The sequence below is a fragment of the Mytilus galloprovincialis genome, chromosome 12 (genome assembly GCF_965363235.1).
Source record: "Mytilus galloprovincialis chromosome 12, xbMytGall1.hap1.1, whole genome shotgun sequence".
Classification (NCBI taxonomy): domain Eukaryota; kingdom Metazoa; phylum Mollusca; class Bivalvia; order Mytilida; family Mytilidae; genus Mytilus; species Mytilus galloprovincialis.
In genome coordinates this window covers 27701629-27722092 of record NC_134849.1, presented here as the reverse complement: position 1 = coordinate 27722092, position 20464 = coordinate 27701629, and the positions used below count along the sequence as shown (strand labels likewise).

Sequence of the window (20464 nt, the reverse complement as noted above, 5' to 3'; positions counted from 1 at the left end):
GTGAATAGGTAACGAATAGGTAACGAATAGGTAACGATTAGGTAACGAATAGGTAACGAATAGGTAACAGGGTATTAACCGAGCGCTGGAACGGGTACATGCGCAATAATAGGGTCATTTCATCTCTAAGAACACATTGTTACCACCAGAGACATGGACACAATTGAAAATCCTTTTCTAAAAGGTGCAACGTACAACAAACGTATTATAAGTGAATAGGTAACGAATAGGTAACAGGGTATTAACCGAGCGCTGGAACGGGTACATGCACGCTTATAGGGTCATTTCATCTCTAATTACACATTGTTACCACCAGAGACATGAACACAAGTGAAAATCCTTTTCTAAAAGGTGCAACGTACAACAAACGTATTTATAGTGAATAAGTAACGAATAGCTAACGAATTGGTAACAGGGTATTAACCGAGCGCTGGAACGGGTACATATGCGCTAATAGGGTAATTTCATCTCTAAGAAGACATTGTTACCACCAGAGACACAAACACAATTAAAAACCGATTTATTTCAAGGTGCAACGTATACCCTGCGCATTAAAAGCGAATAAGGAACGAGTAAGTAACCGGGTATTATCCGAGCGCTGGAACGGGTAATATGCGCTATTAGGGGTATTTCATCTATAAGAACACATTATTACCACATGCAAGAGATATGAACACAATTGAAAATCCGTTTCTTAAAGGTGCAACGTACAACAAACGTATTAATAGCGAATAAGTAACGAATAGGTAACGAATAGGTAACAGGGTCTTAACCGAACGCTGGAACGGGTACATGCACGCTAATAGGGTCATTTCATCTCTAATTACACATTGTACCACCAGAGACATGAACACAAGTGAAAATCCTTTTCTAAAAGGTGCAACGTACAACAAACGTATTAGAAGTGAATAGGTAACGAATAGGTAATGAATAGGTAACGTTTAGGTAACAGGGTATTAACCGAGCGCTGGAACGGGTACATACGCTCTTATAGGGTCATTTCATCTCTAAGAACACATTGTTACAACCAGAGACATGAACACAATTAAAAAACGATTTATTTCAAGGTGCAACGTATACTTACCCCGCGCATTAAAAGCGAATAAGGAACGAATTAGTAACATGATATTATCCCAGCGCTGGAACGGGTACATACGCGCTAATAGGGATATTTCATCTATAAGAACACATTATTACCACCAGAGACATGAACACAATTGAAAATCCTTTTCTAAAAGGTGCAACGTACAACAAACGTATTATAAGTGAATAGGTAACGAATAGGTAACGAATACATGTAGGTAACAGGGTATTAACCGAGCGCTGGAACGGATACATGCGCTCTTATAGGGTTATTTTGTCTCTAAGAACACATTGTTACAACCAGAGACATGAACACAATTAAAAAACGATTTAACGTATACGTACCCCGCGTATTAAAAGCGAATAAGGAACGAATAAGTAACAGGGTATTATCCGAGCGCTGGAACGGGTACATACGCGCTTATAGAGTTATATCACCTCTAAGAACCCAAATCTACCACCAGAGACAACAAAACAATTGAAAATAATGTTTTAAAAGGTACAACGTATGATACACGTATTATTAGCGAATTATAAGCGAGTGATGGAACGAATTAAACAAGGTAATAGCGTGCTCCGAAACGATGTACACCCTGCTAACATGTTTAACCCCACCACATTATGTTAGTATGTGCCTGTCCCTAGACAAGAGCCTGAAATTAAGTAGTTATCGTTTGTTTTTGCCTTACATATTTGTTTTCCGTTTTTTTTTTTGTATATGAAATACGGCCGTTAGTTTTGTTGTTTGAATTGTTTGAAATTGTCATATCTGGGCCTTTTATAGGTGACTACACGGTTTGGGCTATGCTCATTGTTGAAGGCCGTACATTGACCTATAGTTGATAGTTTCTGTGTCATTTTGGTCTATTGAGGGTTGTTGTCTCATTGGCAATCATACCACATCTTTTTTTTATGCAAGCGCTAACACGGTGATTTCATCCCTTCGAACCAAGATCCATCTTCAAACATACGGACATAAAACAGTTAAAAGGTAGAACGTATAAAAATCAAATAAGGAACAAATGAGTATCGAACATAAAGTAAAAGGATCGGTTGAGCACAAACACATATAAATAGGTCATAAAAAGATCATTTTACCTCAACAAATTTAGAACTATTACCAGATATAAGAGTATAAACAACAAGAAGTAATTGTAACAGGATGTTGTTACGAAGTCTCCCAAACAAAGCTCCCATAACTCGCAATTCATATGGTCCCATGTTCATTTGATTTGATTTTTTGTCCCATACAAGAATATATATGGCTTACTGGTGGGGATCTCCACCATTTACAAGTATTCAAACAGGAGGGGGTGGTGGTGACCCCCAGGGACTTTACCTACATTTCATTTTATTTGTTTTATTGTCCCCTACACGAATATATATATATATATATATATGGTTTAGGGGTGGGGATATTGACCGTTTACAAGTTTTCAAACAAGAGGGGGTGGGATGACCCCCTCAGGACTTCCATTTTATTTCATTTGATTAGTTTTATTGTCCCTTACAAGAATATATATAGATTAGGGGTGGGGATGTTGACCGTTTATAAGTTTTCAAACAAGAGGGGGTGGGGTGACCCCCTAGGGACTTTCCTTTTATTTTATTTCATTTCATTTGTTTTATTGTCCCCTACAAGAAAATATATGGTTTAGGGGTGGGGATCTGGACCATTTACAAGATAATAGTACATTCTCAAATTGAACGGGGTGGGGTGACCCCCAGGAACTTTCATTTAATTTTATTTGATTAGTTTTATTGTCCCCTACAAGAATATATATGGTTTATGGGTTGGGATCTGGACCGTTTACAAGATAATAGCACATTCTAAAATTGAACGGGGTGGAGATGACCCCCGGGGACTTCCATTAAATTTCACTTGATTTGTTTTATCGTCCTTTTCAAGAATATATATGGTTTAGGGTGGGGATCTGGACCGTTTACAAGATAATAGTACATTCTCAAATTGAACGGGTTGGGGGTGACCCCCAGGAACTTTTATTTAATTTCAATTGATTAGTTTTATTGTCCCATACAAGAATATATATGGTTTAGGGGTGGGGATCTGGACCGTTTACAAGTTAAAAGCATATTCTCGAATTGAAGGGGGTAGGGATGACCCCCAGGGACTCCCCTATATTTCATGTGATTTGTTTTATTGTCTTGTAATCATTTCTGAAGACTGCATGTATCTATCACTTACAGTTTTCAAGTTATATTCATTTGAAAATTTTAGAAAATAAAATCCCATAGGGTTCTATAGTAAACCCCTCCCTTCTTTCTGCCCCCCCCAAAATACCCCTTTATAGACCTCAATGCACAAATAAACGATTTATGGCTCACCTAGACATATTAGTCTAACATTTTATGAAACCCTAAGTAAATCTGACAAGTAGTTTTGGAGAAATGCTGCGGACAAGTTCATTTTTAAAGTGGCGGAAGAAGAAGAGGAAGAAGAGGAAGAAGAGGAAGAAGAATAATAAAAATAATAAGAACTGAGCAAAAACAATAAGTGTCCAAACTTTGTTTGGGAGACTTAATTAAAAAGGTGGAAGGATATTAAAAATCGAATAAGTAACGAATAAGGAATAGGGAATAAGTAACGAATAGGTAACGATAGGGAATAGGGAATAAGTAACGAATAGGTAACGAATAGGGAATAGGGAATAGGTAACGAATAGGTAACGAATAGGGAATAGGGAATAGGGAATATGTAACGAATAGGTAACGAATAGGGAATAGGGAATAGGTAACGAATAGGTAACGAATAGGGAATAGGGAATAGGTAACGAATAGGTAACGAATAGGAAATAGGGAATAGGTAACGAATAGGGAATAGGGAATATGTAACGAATAGGGAATAGGGAATAGGTAACCAACTTGACGTCCATTGTTTATTTTTGTTCTTAGAAACCAGGGGTAGAATGCTTTCTGTTAGTCTCATTGTGGTCACAATTGCTTAATTTATTATCTGAGCGTTTCATTTGGTCTGCATCAAAAGAAGGGCTTTACTGAACATAAAAATATGATCTTGTAATTTGGGTATATCGTTGAGTTAAGTGTGCTTTTTTCTGGTAAAATACCAACGTGAACTGACTTATTACTGTTAATAAATTATGTCTGTTCGAGTTGCTCATCTAATGTTGTCATAATAATGAAACAATAAACAAAAATCATCCAGTTGTAAGGTTATACCAACTATAAAACCAGGTTCAACCTCACTCTAATTGTTTTGAAAGTGCCTTAACCAACCGAGTATGGAATATGAGAAATCTTTCCCATTCGTTTTCGCAGATAATACAAGCAGTAGATACATTATATTATGTGTATGGAATGATCATAAGATGTAATGTCACACTGCCAAGTTTCGTCTGATATCGGCCTTATTTGTATTTTTAATAAGACAATGTTATTATTTTTTGGTTTTGATCCGTTTTGCAGATACTATTTTCATACGGTTTAATATAGTTGGTATATGGATTGAATGTGAGATGTACATGTCCATCTGGGTATCATCTAACCACGACCCATGTTCATAAGTTAATGGTAAATAATTCCGTAGTGTGATCCTTATTTCATATACTATATGCAATAGATCAACTAAATGAGGTGTAGGAAATGAATGTTATCTGTACGTGTCTTTCTGGAAGGTATCATTTTATCTACATTGTAGACCTCTTTTCGATGGTTTATTGGTTAGTGCCAATGTTTTGTGTTAAGATGTGTTTCTACATTCAAATAGGTTAACTATTTGTGTATGTGTAGAATTAATGTAAGGATTTTTTTTGGTCTGATGGGTACATCTGACTTCAATCTGATTAACAATGTTTATTGATAATGATAAGTTTATTTTAAATTTGTTGTGAAGCCTTTGGCTAAGAGAATTGCACCATCAAATTACTGTATAACAGTTTAAATTCTTGTTATTTATTAGCATTTAATAAACTTTAGCAACTATTAATGAGACAGAAAGACAGAAACAGCTGAATTCACTAGAACAGTTAAGTTAACCTCCGGTTTTTGAATGGTTTCTTTGGTGGGCCTTTTATTTCTTGAATGTTTTGTGAAAATTGATAGTCCCATCGACGTTTGTCGGTTTTGTCCTTTGAGTTATCATTATTATCTGACTGATCGTTTGTAATTGGATGTTTCTGAATAGACCTGGTTTTGATTTTCTCTCAGAGTTGGGGTCCTTTTAAAGCACATTCTAAATTCATGTATGTGAAGTTAGCAGCCGGTTCGTTATTCGATATTCGATATTCAATATCCAAACGGTTGCTATCAGTCGGTTGGATAATCAAAATTTAGTTGAAAATCATAAAAATATGAAATACATAATAACATTAAAGCATGATATTCATAGTTAAGAGGACTGGTAAGATACGTAGGAAATCGTTTCATGACCTCTTCTAACTGCCGTAAATTCGAATATAAACCCTTTTTTAACTACCGTATTTGTCTTTATGTAATATAGATTTTTGTAAATAAAAGATGTACTTTTAATGTTTTATATATGATATTTCTTAAACCAAAAAGTAATCCGATCACGATATAACAATTTTGGAATATAAATAGAAATATTTATGGAAAGCCCAAAAAAGAAATGTATAGTGAAATCAACCTGAGACCGCTTAAATGAGGGAAATAACCCTGATCTCTCAATTTGTCTAATAGTATGCAGACATTTAGTTAATAGGTAGATACAAACGTGACTTAAAGGAAGTTTAGTACATGTATACGGAGCGCCCACAGTGCCAGTTGTATATTCAAAATGTAAAGTGAAAATCTACCTGAGACCGCCTAAATGAGGATGAGAAACTTGGTCTTTCAATGTCCATAAATTCAACTAAATCATAGACCTTGTATATATGAAGGTTGTTTTAGAAGGATTTTCCAGAATCATGTCATCTTCGATATCTACGGAGGTTGTCACTTTTTAGCTAAACATTGTCATAATTTTAGGACAAAGAGCACAGGGCTATGGTGAGAGACCCCTGATCTCTCAATCTTTCTAATAGTATGCAGACATTTAGTTAATAGGTAGATACACACATGACTTTAAGTAATTCGGGTACACTTCCTGTCTTCCATGTATACGGAGCGGCCAAAGTGCCAGTTGTATATTCAAAATGTATAGTGAAAATCTACCTGAGATCGCTGAAATGAGGATGAGACCCCCTGGTCTTTCAATGTCCATAAAATTTAACAAGGTCATAGACATTGTCTATATGAAGGTTGTATCAGAAGGATTTTCCAGAATCATGTCATCTTCGATATCTACGGAGGGCTTTAATAGATTGTCACTTTTTAGCTAAAAATTGTCAAAATTTTAGGACAAAGGGCACAGGGCTATAGTGAGAGACCCCTGATCTCTCAATCTTTCTAATAGTATGCAGACATTTAGTTGATAGGTAGATACAAACGTGCCTTAAATGAATTTGGGTATATTTCCTGTCTTCCATGTATACGAAGCGCCCAAAGTGCCAGTCTACCCTCATTAAGCCGTCTCAGGTAGGTTTTCACATTATAATTTGAATATCCAACTTGCACTTTGGGCGCTCCGTAAATATGGAAGACAGGAAGTGTAACCAAATTCATTTTAGTCACGTTTGTATCTACCTATTAACTAAATGTCTGCATACTATTAGAACGATTGAGAGATCAGGAGGCTCTCATCATTGCCATGTGCCCTTTGTCCTGACATTTTGACAATTTTTAGCTGAAAAGAGACAATTTAAGCCCTCCGTAGATATCGAAGATGACATTATTCATGGAAATCCTTTTGATACAATTCAATTCAATTTTTTATTACAATCTTTATATATACAGAGTCTATATATTCGTCCAATTGTATGTGCATTGAAAGAACAGGGAGGTCTGACCGTAATTTAAGCGGTCTCAGTAGGTTTTCACTATATATTTCTGTTTTTTGGGCTTTCCTTATTTATTTCTATTTATAGTTCTAAATGTTTCTAGAGTGATCGGTTTTTGATTTTGTTTTGAGAAATATTAGATATAAAATAACACTTTCGCCGTCGTTTTATTGATAAAAACCTATATAACATGAAGACAAATATGCAACTTACTTAAGCATTGACATTCGAGGACAACGAGAGTTTACGACAACTTGACGGGGTCATAAGACGATTTCCTATATATCTTTTCGCTCCTTTAAACTATTAAAATCATGCTTTTAATGTAATCAAATATTATATTTTTTAATGATTTTCAAATAAATTTGAATATCCAACCGACTACTAGCAGCCGGTTGGATACTGAATATCGAATAACGAATAACGAACCGGCTGCTAACTTCACATCCATACTAAATTCGTGGAATGTTAGTTGTTTTTTGTTTGTTTTTTTTAACGTTTTTTGCAGTTGAACACATCTTCCCCATTGAACTTAAAATAAAATATGTAACAGATAACAGATACAGTTAAGTGTACATTATATCTCCACTTATATCTTGAAATTGACAATAAGATACGGATAAATACGAATGATTACGACACAATAAATGATTGCAGCTTCCAAATTGCTAACTGTTCATTGGTATGCACCAACATTCAAACGGCGCCTGCATGTAGAGTATATATGTCTCAGTTAATACGGTATTCTAGAGCTTGCATGTCTTATCGTGATATCATTGAAAGAGGTTTCATATTTTCGAGGAAGTCATTTAACCAAGAGTATTAAGTATTGAATGTGATCATCCGCTAACAAAACTTTTACTGACGCCATCACTTAGTATAGTTGGTTGACCATTATTGGATGTTTGTTCAACAGATGATGACGTATATGCTCCAATTGTCGTGACCAGAATCCAGTCCTTTTTTCCCCAAATGTGTAATCTTATCTACGAGTTTGTACTTACTACAGCAGTAACACTACATACTCCACATATGGAAAAGGACCTGCTTTCACTTGGGGATTGTGTTGCTCATCTTTTAGTTTTCTATTATATGTTTTGTGTGCTGTAATTTGTCTATTCGCGGTTTCTCTTTTTGGTATGGCATTTGCAGTTTGTTCACGAATTTTGAATTTGAATGTCTATTTGGTGAACTTCGCCTCCTTTTTGTGCGTTTTAGTGTACAACAAAATATATACAATAAAATATACAATGAAAGGAACGATGCATAATAAAAAGCTTAATACAAGCAAGTCTAGAAAACAAATCATGAGTATCCTGTAGTTATGTTTTTATTATTTTGAGGCTTTGTAGTCATATAACACTGGCATTTAGAGTTCTACATGGTGAAGTTGAAATCATTACTTCGTACATTTTACGGATTCAATCACGAGTTGGTTGACCGTTATAGAATATCCGTTACAGATGATATCAGATATGTTCCTTATGTCGACATATCGAATAAGACTATTTACCGGCTTTGTAATAACATGAGCAACACAACGGGGGACACATGTGGAGCAGGATTAGCTGACCCTTCCAGAGTACCGGAAATCACTCCCAGGTTTTCTTCGGGTTCGTTTTGTTGTTGTACCCTTATTTGTGACATTTTGTTCTCTCATCGTTGTCAATATAATAGAATTTGATGCGACTGTCGTACAGTCCCTGTAACGTAAAAGTTAACACTTTTTTCATTCGGGAAGCGTACGTACAGCGTTCGTTCATCGTTCGTACATTATTCGTATAGCGTCCGTACAACGTTGTGTCAGCGTTTGTTTGCCGTTCGTTCGTCGTATGGTAAATGTCATCGTTTTGGATTTTGTATACCGTATGGTTCATGGTATCGTTAAGAGTTTTATTTATCGTATGGTACATGGTATAGTTTAGCGTTTAGCGTTTCGTTTATCGGATGGTATATGATATCGTTAATCGTCCATATATCGTACGGTATATCGTTTTGTTAAGCGTCTGATATATGTCAGGTTTTTATTTCAGAAAGTTGTTTTGAGTTAAATAATTTAATAGAAAAAGATACGGGATAAAAAAAAAATATGTCATTGTTTTAATTGATAGTTGGTTGCGTATATTCCAAACAAACAAGCGGATGCCCCACTTTGGCAAGGTTTTTTTGTTTACGCCAGCCGTCAGAAAAACCTTTATTGACCATATTTATATCCTTTTGTCACCCTTTGGACTATATTAGATCGGAAAGATTGGATTGGAAACATTTCACTTGTTAAAGCAAATACGTTACCTTATTTAGTATATATTTGTGTTTCATACTAATTGCGTAGTTCTTGATGTCTTTATGTAATTTTGAATCATTTCAAATTCGATTTTATAAAATGTTAAAAAAAAATTTAACCTAAACAATACCCTAAGTTAATTGAAACGTGAACTAATTATTTACATAAAACTTATTTAGTCGTAAAAATAGTATTGGCTGTAAACATTTTATCTTGATTGAAAAACGTTTAGCAATGCAATAAACTTACTTTAAATGTACTATAACTTAATGTAGATTTCGAACTGTATACCATTTCTTACCGATAGAAAAACAAATCTGCAACAAATATCATAATATTGAATACCTTGCTATATAAAACACAGAGGAAACATTTCCTTTCTTCACATTTTGTTATGAATAACATGAGACCAAATACCGCGAAATAGTTCTCTATCTTTCTTTCTCTCTTCTCCACCAAATATTTCTCTGATCAAAATATTTTTCTTTGAAACAATAAATTATATGTTATGTTCTATAAATGAGGCTTTAAATGTGAGATACACGTTTTATATCTAAATGTATTAAAAAAATACGGGTACATCCATGGTATTTGTTCCCCTCAATGTCAGAGTCTGATATCAATCGAAAACTGCCAGGGATATAAAAAAAAATCGTTGAAGATTTCTGCATGTTGGTAGTTAAGGAATGACTATTTAAAAATGATAAAGGTATGCCTGATGTGTTCATTTGAGCAAATCATCATTTTTGAACAGACTACTCTTTGTTGGAATATTTATAACTGTTGACTGTTGTACCCATATTTTGATATCATTGCTTTTAATGTCTATTTGTTTTGCTAACATATTGTTGTCAATCTAATAGAACTCTATGCAACTATCATACAAGTGAGAAGTTTAGATAGCTATAAAACCAGGTTTGGTACACCATTTTATACATAATAAAATTATTGTAACAAGTCAGGAATATGATGTTTGTTTTCCGTTTTTTTTTTTCTGTGTATGAGCTTTTGAATTTTCTTGGAGTTCGCTAATTTTGTTGTTGACTTTTGCATAAGCTTAAATTATATATGGTTTTGTAAAAAAACAAGGCATATTTAGAAGCTAAGGAATAAATGATTTAATTCAAGTAAATCTGCCGTTGTCGGTTATTTTGGGTAATTCATATTTAAATCGAAACAAGCGACAAGGCAAAACAAACAAAATTCTGATTCATTTGAATGAAATAATGTAAAGGAAACTAAAGAAAGGTAATCAGAAAGATTGATTGATAGATTATATGACACTTCATGTACTCTAAAATATAACATGGCGGCTATTTCTATTATTGTGCATTATAATTTCGATGATCTTTTTTTTTTCTGTTGAGAATCCTTTATTCATTACCTTTCTCGTATTAAACAAAACAGGACTATACCTTTTGGTCAATTTAATTTTAGTAAACAAAACAGGAATCTGATTGCCAGTGGTTGTGGTCTGTTTATGTAGTTCATAAGTGCTTCTCGTTTCTCGTTTTTTTTTTTTGTATATTAGGTGAGACCGTTAATTTTCCAGTTTGAATGGGTTTACACTAGTAATTGTTGGGGCCCTTTATAGCTTGCTGTTCGTTTTGGCCCAAGGCTCAGTATTGAAGGCCGTACCTTGACCTATAATGGTTTACTTTTATAACTTGTTACTTGGATGGAGAATTGTCTCATTGACACTCATACCACATCTTCCTATATATATAGATTATCAATAAGACATTTTAAAATATCTAGTAATAATATTCTATTGTTTTATTGATATATATATTTTGTCGAGTGATATATGTGTCAATAACGGATGAAAAAAAAAGTTATAAATATACGATTTGAATTCCGAAAAGGCCAAACGGTAATGTAAAAAATAGATATAGAACTAACTTTACATACAGGTTTTGTTTATTTTGCATTCTGACGAGAACTGATATAAATTACAATGAAAACATAGTAATTCTTTTACAAAAATGTATACTATGAGAGGGACATTAGTATTAGATTTAGGCAACAAAAGTATACCGCTGTTCAAAAGTCATAAATCATTTGAGGGATAAAATCCGGGTTACAAACTAAAACCGAGGGAAACACATCAACTATAAGAAGGATACAACGAAAGAACAAAATCAGACTTAACAATATGATTGCCGAACAAAGACATATTTAAAGAAAAGTTTACACTAGAAACAAATATAATTTTAAAGGTAAAAGAGACAGTAGGGTTGTGATTTGTATTTGTTTGGTGTGTTTGTGCTTTTCATTTTGCCAATCGATTTCGGACTTTCCGGTTTGAATTTTTTTCCGGAGTTCAGTTTGTTTGTAATTTTACTTTTCCTTTCGCTATGTGCTTTGATAGATGAGGTATTTTCTTTGCAGACACTTTGTGTTACGATGTATATTGACAGAGATATTACAATGTATTCTATATTAACTGATTCTATAGTATTTGATTGAAAAAAATCGTTACCTATACTAGGTTTTTCATTTTGTACAACTAGACGAGGTGTCTTTACAAATATGTAACCAGTGACGTTAAAAAAAATTTTAAATGTTCCCTCAGTTTTAGTTTGTTACCCCGATTATGTTTTTTGTCAATGGATTTATGAGTTTTTGAACAGCGGTATACTACTGTTGCCTTTATTTAACGTGCAAATCAGGGACGAAGTTAAGAACATTGAGGACCATTACAAATCTGAAAGTGTTTTTTCTAAATACAATGAAAATTGTTTATTCACTGCAAAGTCATAAGATTCGTATATATGACCAAATGTTTTCTCTGAATTAAAGAAATAAAACGTCTTAGTCATCTAAAAAGTATTAATTAAATTGGTTTTGTTGGTAGTTAAACTTTATCACACATGCAGTATATTTATAATAATAATGATATTATTAATAAAATTAATAATAATGATAAAAACAAAATATAAAGATAATAAAAACGGGATGAATAATGTATAATTTTGATGACAGGATAATCTTGTGCTCAAAATGTTTACTATTTGAATCCTTACTATTCTTAGGCTTACGTCATTTTATATTGTCATCTTGATGTCCGTGATCCGTTTTATTAGTGTGTTTAATCTATTCACTCTTTTAACTCGCAGTGAAAGAGGGTCTTCAGAAATACTGTGAAACTGTTTACTCGCGTAGTGGTATTAACCATATGTGGATTCTTAAAAATTCTAATGAACTTCTAGACAATTTTAAATCTCGGTCTTTTTCTGAAATTAGTTCCATCAAAACTTTTGATTTTTCAACCCTGTATACCACCATTCCCCATGTGAAATTGAAAAATCGCCTAAAAGAAATAATTCACAATGCCTTTCAACATAAAAATGGTAGCAAACGCTATAAATTTATTACTTTGGGATTTCATAAGGCATATTTCGTAAATAGTGACAAACAAAAAGGTAAAATATGCTACACAGAAGAACAAGTGGTCAGTATGCTAGAGTTTCTTATCGACAACATATTTGTTGAGTTTGGAGGTAGACTTTTCCAACAAATTGTCGGCATTCCTATGGAAACAAACTGTGCGCCTCTTCTTGAAGACCTCTTCTTATTTTCATATGAATCGGAGTTCCTCCAGACACTTGTAAAAAACAAGAGAATCAAAGAAGCCAGATTATTTAATTTCACTTTCAGATATATTGATGATGTTCTTTCCATAAACAATCCGAACTTTTCTGATTGGGTTCCATTAATATATCCACCAGAACTAGAGATTAAAGAAACAACAGACACGGCTTCCTCCGCCTCATTTTTAGACTTATATCTCGAATTTGACTTACACAGTCATTTCAGTACCAGAATCTATGACAAACGAGACGATTTTAATTTTGAAATCATAAATTTCCCCCACCTTAGTAGCAATATACCAACTTCACCTGCATATGGGATATATATTTCCCAACTTATTCGATATTCAAGAGCTTGCAGCTCCTACTCAGACTTTGTAATACGTCATCAGTGTCTGAGTAGAAAGTTGATGAAACAGGGGTATGTCAAAGAACGTCTCGTTCTTTTTCTAAAAAAGTTCATCGGAAGGTACCAAGACCTTGTTGATAAAGATTCCGTATCAACTTCTCAAATAATACACGATGGTCTTGATGTATAGATTCTTCCCAGTCAGCAGACTAACAGTGGGCCAACGTTGGCAAATGGTCTGCCCGTTGGTCGACCGTTGGTGTTGGCTTCACAACATTGGCCCAACGTTGGCAAATTGTCGGTCCGTTGGTCGCAAGTTTATGTTGGCTGCACAACATTGGCCCAACGATGGCAAATTGTCGGTCCGTTGGTCGCAAGTTTATGTTGGCTGCACAACATTGGCCCAACATTGGCAAATTGTCGGTCCGTTGGTCGCAAGTTTATGTTGGCTGCACAACATTGGCCCAACGTTGGCAAATTGTCGGTACATTGGTCGCACGTTGGTGTCGGCTGCACAACATTGGCCCAACGTTGGTCTGTTGTTGTAAATTCATATTATTATCTCATGTTGGTTATAAATAATCTGGCAAATGTTGGCATTATGTTAGTAGCAACATAGGGCCGATATGAAATTTTGTTAATAGAATTGATTATATAATATTTTACGCTTTATTTCTCTTGGGAGGCGGATAATTTCGATTGCAGCAAGCTTTATGAAAAGTTAATGTTATACCGAAAGTGTTTATCAACTGAAATTACATTTACAACTCTATGTTGGGCCAATACTGGCCCAACGTTGCGTGATCATATATTATACTCTATATATAATTAAGTCAGGTAAAATTTATATTGGAATATCATTACTGTAATAAAAAAAATGTGTATCGTAAACATAGATTGCCTGGTTAAAAATAAAAATTTATTGCAATCATTATTTATAATAACTTTATTCATTAAACTTTGTGAAACAAAATAATAGCAATTATATGCAGAGTGATATTTGATACAGCCAGTCTGTTAATCAAGCCCATTCTGATAAGGTTTGACCATATGTTCGACAAATTTCAAAGATAGTTGCTATGGTAATTAAGTTTATAGGAAATCTGAATGTAATGGGATGGTCACTTTTGTGATTATTTCCTGTTGTGTATTTGTAAGAAAGCAGTGATACGAAGAAAACAAAAAGAGAAAATCATGTCATCTGAGATTCAAAGAGAAAGATAGTAACATGTAAGTTGTAACTTTAAAAAATCTGATATATATATACGATTAAGAATGACAAATACAATATGATTTTTTAATCTGAGGGATATGTTGTTATAAATCAAAACATATATTAATTTCTATCATTTTATAAAACTGATCTTGAAGATTATACGTTTCGGGCGAAATATTTTCTAGATTTTAAATCATTTCAATCCTATTAATTATCATGAAATATTTGCCACTGAACATTAGTATCTTCAAAAAAATGGCAAATTATTTAAATCTATAACCACAACATGTATGATCATTACTGAAGTTAATGGAATAAAATTGTCTTAAGATGTACCTTATTCCGTAATGTTTGAAAAATGTGGTATAATGATTTCTACTTCATTAAAATATAAATGAATTTGTTAGTTTTATTGTATTTCTAAATCGCATGCAAACAGATACGATATATTTGTGAAATCGGATCATATACACACTTGAATGTGTAACTGTGTTTTTATATATCAAATATATAACTGTTCATTAATGCACATCTAAATTATTCTTTATATATCATGTATATTACGAATATATAAAGTATGATACCGAATTCTGAAATAATAGTAATAACCCAGTCAGCAGACTAACAGTGGGCCAACGTTGGCAAATGGTCGGCCCGTTGGTCGACCGTTGGTGTTGGCTTCACAACATTGGCCCAACGTTGGCAAATTGTCGGTCCGTTGGTCGCAAGTTTATGTTGGCTGCACAACATTGGCCCAACGTTGGCAAATTGTCGGTCCGTTGGTCGCAAGTTTATGTTGGCTGCACAACATTGGCCCAACGTTGGCAAATTGTCGGTACATTGGTCGCACGTTGGTGTCGGCTGCACAACATTGGCCCAACGTTGGTCTGTTGTTGTAAATTCATATTATTATCTCATGTTGGTTATAAATAATCGGGCAAATGTTGGCATTATGTTAGTAGCAACATAGGGCTGATATGAAACTTTGTTAATAGAATTGATAATATAATATTTTACGCTTATTTCTCTTGGGAGGCGGATAATTTCGATTGCAGCAGGCTTTATGAAAAGTTAATGTTATACCGAAAGTGTTTATCAACTGAAATTACATTTACAACTCTATGTTGGGCCAATGCTGGCCCAACGTTGCGTGATTATATATTATACTCTATATATAAGTCAGATAAAATTTATACTGGAATATCATTACTGTAATAAAAAAAAATGTATATCGTAAACATAGATTGCCTGGTTAAAAATTAAAATTTATTGCAATCATTATTTATAATAACTTTATTCATTAAACTTTGTGAAACATAATAATAGCAATTATATGCAGAGTGATATTTGATACAGCCAGTCTGTTAATCAAGCCCATTCTGATAAAAGGTTGGCCATATGTTCGACAAATTTCAAAGATAGTTGCTATGGTAATTAAGTTTATAGGAAATCTGAATGTAATGGGATGGTCACTTTTGTGATTATTTCCTGTTATGTATTTGTAAGAGAGCAGCGATACGAAGAAAACAAAAAGAGAAAATCATGTCATCTGAGATTCAAAGAGAAAGATAGTAACATGTAAGTTGTAACTTTAAAAAATCTGATATATATATATACGATTCAGAATGACAAATACAATATGATTTTTTAATCTGAGGGATGTTGTTAAAAATCAAAACATATATTAATTTCTATCATTTTATAATGCTGATCTTGAAGTTTATACGTTTCGGGCGAAATATTTTCTAGATTTTATATCATTTCAATCCTATTAATTATCATGAAATATTTGCCACTGAACATTAGTATCTTCAAACAAATGGTAAAATATATAAATCTATAACCACAACATGTATGATCATTACTGAAGTTAATGGAATAAAATTGTCTTAAGATGTACCTTATTCCGTAATTTTTTCAAAAATGTGGTATAATGATTTCTACTTCATTAAAATATAAATGAATTTGTTAGTTTTATTGTTTTATTGTGAAACCTGATCATATACACACTTGCATGTGTAACTGTGTTTTTATATATCAAATATATAACTGTTCATTAATACACATCTAAATTATTCTTTATATATCATGTATATTACGAATATATAAAGCATGATACCGAATTCTGAAATAATAGTAATAAGGGTTTGTTATACCCACAAATCCGTCTAATACTAATGAATTTCTGACCATTAGACAAATAACCAATATAAAACAAAATGGTTATTTAAGATTTTATTTTGTATTAAATAGTGTTTAAACTATTTAGAATATACATTAATTCATATTACATATCTAGAAGGGAGATTACGCACGCATGCATTAGGCAAATACGCAATTCAAGTTTACTTATAACTTTATTACAGAGTCGGTTAGAAAAAAACATAGCTGTAAAGAGTCTTCGGATAAGGAAATAGATGATGCAGCTAAAGATTGGCGGCGCTTAAGCCTTGACAGAAAAGGTGGCAAGAAACAGAGAAGAGAAAAAAAGAATAACAATTATAAATAATAATGACACTGTTGAAGTTCAAATTGAGGAGGACACTAATAGTGGTGACGACCAATGATATTAAATTTAAAATAAATAAAGTTTCATCTTCTGAATTATTTAATTTTCATTCTGGATCTGGAACCAATACAACTAAAATTACATCTCCGAAAAAACTATTTGTTTGATCGCCTAACCATAAGCCATACGTCATTTGTTCTGTTAAAGAAATAAATGAAATTGATATGAAAAAAGAAGATGTGGTATGATTGCTAATGAGACAACTCTTTACAAGACACCAAATGACACAGAGTTTATCTGGTCGATCCATCAAACATTGCCAAAGAAATATCTTAGCGTCACACAATAAATAAAATTAAAGAGGCAAAGTTCATGAAAAAAACAAGGACAGTAACAACAATGGGTAATACAAAAATACAGAATTGCTACCTTAAACTTTGGCAGTTTGGAATACAAAAAAAGATCAAATGCGCTCCGGGGTATTTATCATATACAGCTCCTCATGCAGCATCCATTGTAATTTGGTTGAAACAATAGACCAACGTATTGCCAACATAAAAATGAGAAATACCTACCTTGGACCAACATAGTGCCAACATAAGAAAAGATATTTCTACGTTGGTCCAATGTTGTGCCAACATGGATTTCGTTTTTCATACAATGGGCCAACGTTGGCTCTATGTATTGCATATAACCGTACAACGTTGGGCCAACATGAAGCCATCATGTTGGGCCAACGTAGGCCCACTTTGCACTTATACGTTGGGCCAACGTTAAAATACAACGATGGTCCAATGCAATGATATACGTTCTGCCAATGTTGGGCCAACATACTCATGTTGTCTGGGAAGGGTTTGTTATACCCACAAATCCGTCTTATACTAATGCATTTCTGACCATTAGACAAATAACCAATATAAAACAAAATGGTTATTTAAGATTTTATTTTGTATTAAATAGTGTTTAAACTATTTAGAATATACATTAATTTATATTACATATCTAGAAGGGAGATTATGCACGCATGCATTAGACAAATACGCAATTCAAGTTTACTTATAACTTTATTACAGAGTCGGTTAGAAAAAAAACATAGCTGTAATGAGTCTTCGGATAAGGAGATAGATGATGAAGCTAAAGATTGGCGGCGCTTAAGCCTTGACAGAAAAGGTGGCAAGAAACAGAGAAGGGAAAAAGGAATAACATATATAAATAATAATGACACTGTTGAAGTTCAAATTGAGAAGGACACTACTTGTGGTGACGACCAATGATATCAAATTTAAAATAAATAAAGTTTCATCTTCTGAATTATTTAATTTTCATTCTGGATCTGGAACCAATACAACTAAAATTACATCTCTGAAAAAACTATTTGTATGATCGCCTAACCATAAGCCATACGTCAATTGTTCTGTTAAAGAAATAAATGAAATTGATATGAAAAAAGAAGATGTGGTATGATTGCTAATGAGACAACTCTTTACAAGACACCAAATGACACAGAGTTTATCTGGTCGATCCATCAAACATTGCCAAAGAAATATCTTAGTGTCACACAATACATAAAATTAAAGAGGCAAAGTTCATGAAAAAAACAAGGTCAGTAACAACAATGGGTAATACAAAAATACAGAATTGCTACCTTAAACTTTGGCAGTTTGGAAACCGGAATACAAAAAAAGATCAAATGCGCTCCGGAGTATTTATCATATACAGCTCCTCATGCAGCATCCATTGTAATTTGGTTCAAACAATAGACCAACGAATTGCCAACATAAAAATGAGAAATACCTACCTTGGACCAACATAGTGCCAACATAAGAAAATATATTTCTACGTTGGTCCAACGTTGTGCCAACATGGATTTCGTTTTTCATACAATGGGCCAACGTTGGCTCTATGTATTGCATATAACCGTACAACGTTGGGCCAACATGAAGCCATCATGTTGGGCCAACATAGGCCCACTTTGCACGTATACGTTGGGCCAACGTTAAAATACAACGATTTGCCAATGCAATGATATACGTTGTGCCAATGTTGGGCCAACATACTCATGTTGTCTGGGTTCGTACTGATGTTGCTTATCATCTTAACAACGTGTTTTATAGTTCTTTCGTTTGTCTTTGTTCTATTATTAATATTACTTTTACTGTTGAATGGTTTCATGTGATATCCGTTTCACGTGGCTCGGTACTTATACATCTCGTCAATGTGTTTGTATTGGCTTTCATTGTTTTGTGGTTTGTTTTGTATTTGCGACTTTTTGTATTTCTTTTGTTCTTATAACGTGACTCTGTACTTTAAAAGATCCCGTCAGTATGATATTGTTCTATTATATGTCATTATGATATATTTCTATTATGAATTACAATATACGTTGAACCACAAACGTCAAAATCATTCAATCGCGTAGTGGAATTAACTATTTTTGGATTCCTATAAATTCTATATATAACTTTTGGACTAGTTTAAATCTCGGTCTATTTCTTAAATTTATTCTTACATACTTTTGATTTTTTAACCCTGTATGCTAACATTCCCATGAAAATTTTAAAATTGTTTGTACGTACATTGAACGACAAATTTATGTGACGTATAAAATTTTCTGATGTCAGACACTCAAATCAATAAATGTGTTCGTAGATAGTAGATGTTTTTGTTCCTTTTAAAATTGTTAAACGATGATGACTGATGTACCCATATTTTGACTATTATATTTATTGTGTCTGTTTATTTAACGCATCAATGTAAAAATATCGGAAATTGATGAGACTGTCATTAAAGTGAGAGGGTTAGCGCTATAGAACCAGGTTTAATCCACCATTTTCTACATTTGAAAATGCCTGTTCCAAGTCAGGAATATGACAGTTTTTGTCCATTCGTTTTTGATGCGTTTTGTTATTTGATTTTGCCATGTGATTATGGACTTTCAAATTGATCTTCTTCTAAGTTCAGTATTTTTGTGATTTTACTTTTTACTTTTTTAACAAATGTATTCATACAACAAGTGCAAAGCAAGAAACATACTATTCAGCCTTATAACGAAATAGTACTGTGGTTATACATTTCAACCTCGAGTGCGGGTTATTTATATTTATTTGTAGAATCAAATATCTAAAAATAGAAATGTTACATAAAAATAATATCATGAGATTTAAACAACCTTTGAAAAACGTTGAAGAGAAACAGGGTTAATTTTGATATCAATGATGACAATTCTTGTTGGATTCAATCCAAGCGTCCATTTTGTTAAAAAAAAAAACTTAAAAAAAAAATTGTGTAGCTGAGGTAAGTTAGTTTTTCCATAAAATATTCTTTTCAAAATGGACATAATTATATCGTGAATAATCATATTAAACTTTTATTACATAATGTTACTTCATACGGAAAAAGATAAATCAAAAATGTTAAAAAAGAAAAAAAAAAACGAACCCAAAGTTTAACTTAGTCATAAACAACCGCAAAATTGAAATTTAAGAATTTATCAACAACTGAATGAATGACAATTAAGTAACATCACTAAAACTCCGAGGAAAATTCAAAACGGA

At 33.2% G+C, this 20464-nt stretch overlaps 1 long non-coding RNA gene across 1 annotated transcript; it reads left to right on the top strand.

The window, feature by feature from the left end:
• The first annotated feature begins 15817 nt into the window (after nt 1-15817).
• LOC143054273 (uncharacterized) lies at nt 15818-17382 on the top strand. Its single transcript, XR_012971621.1, has 2 exons — nt 15818-15979; nt 16768-17382. It is a non-coding gene; the product is annotated as an uncharacterized LOC143054273 (long non-coding RNA).
• Nucleotides 17383-20464: the final 3082 nt, after the last annotated feature.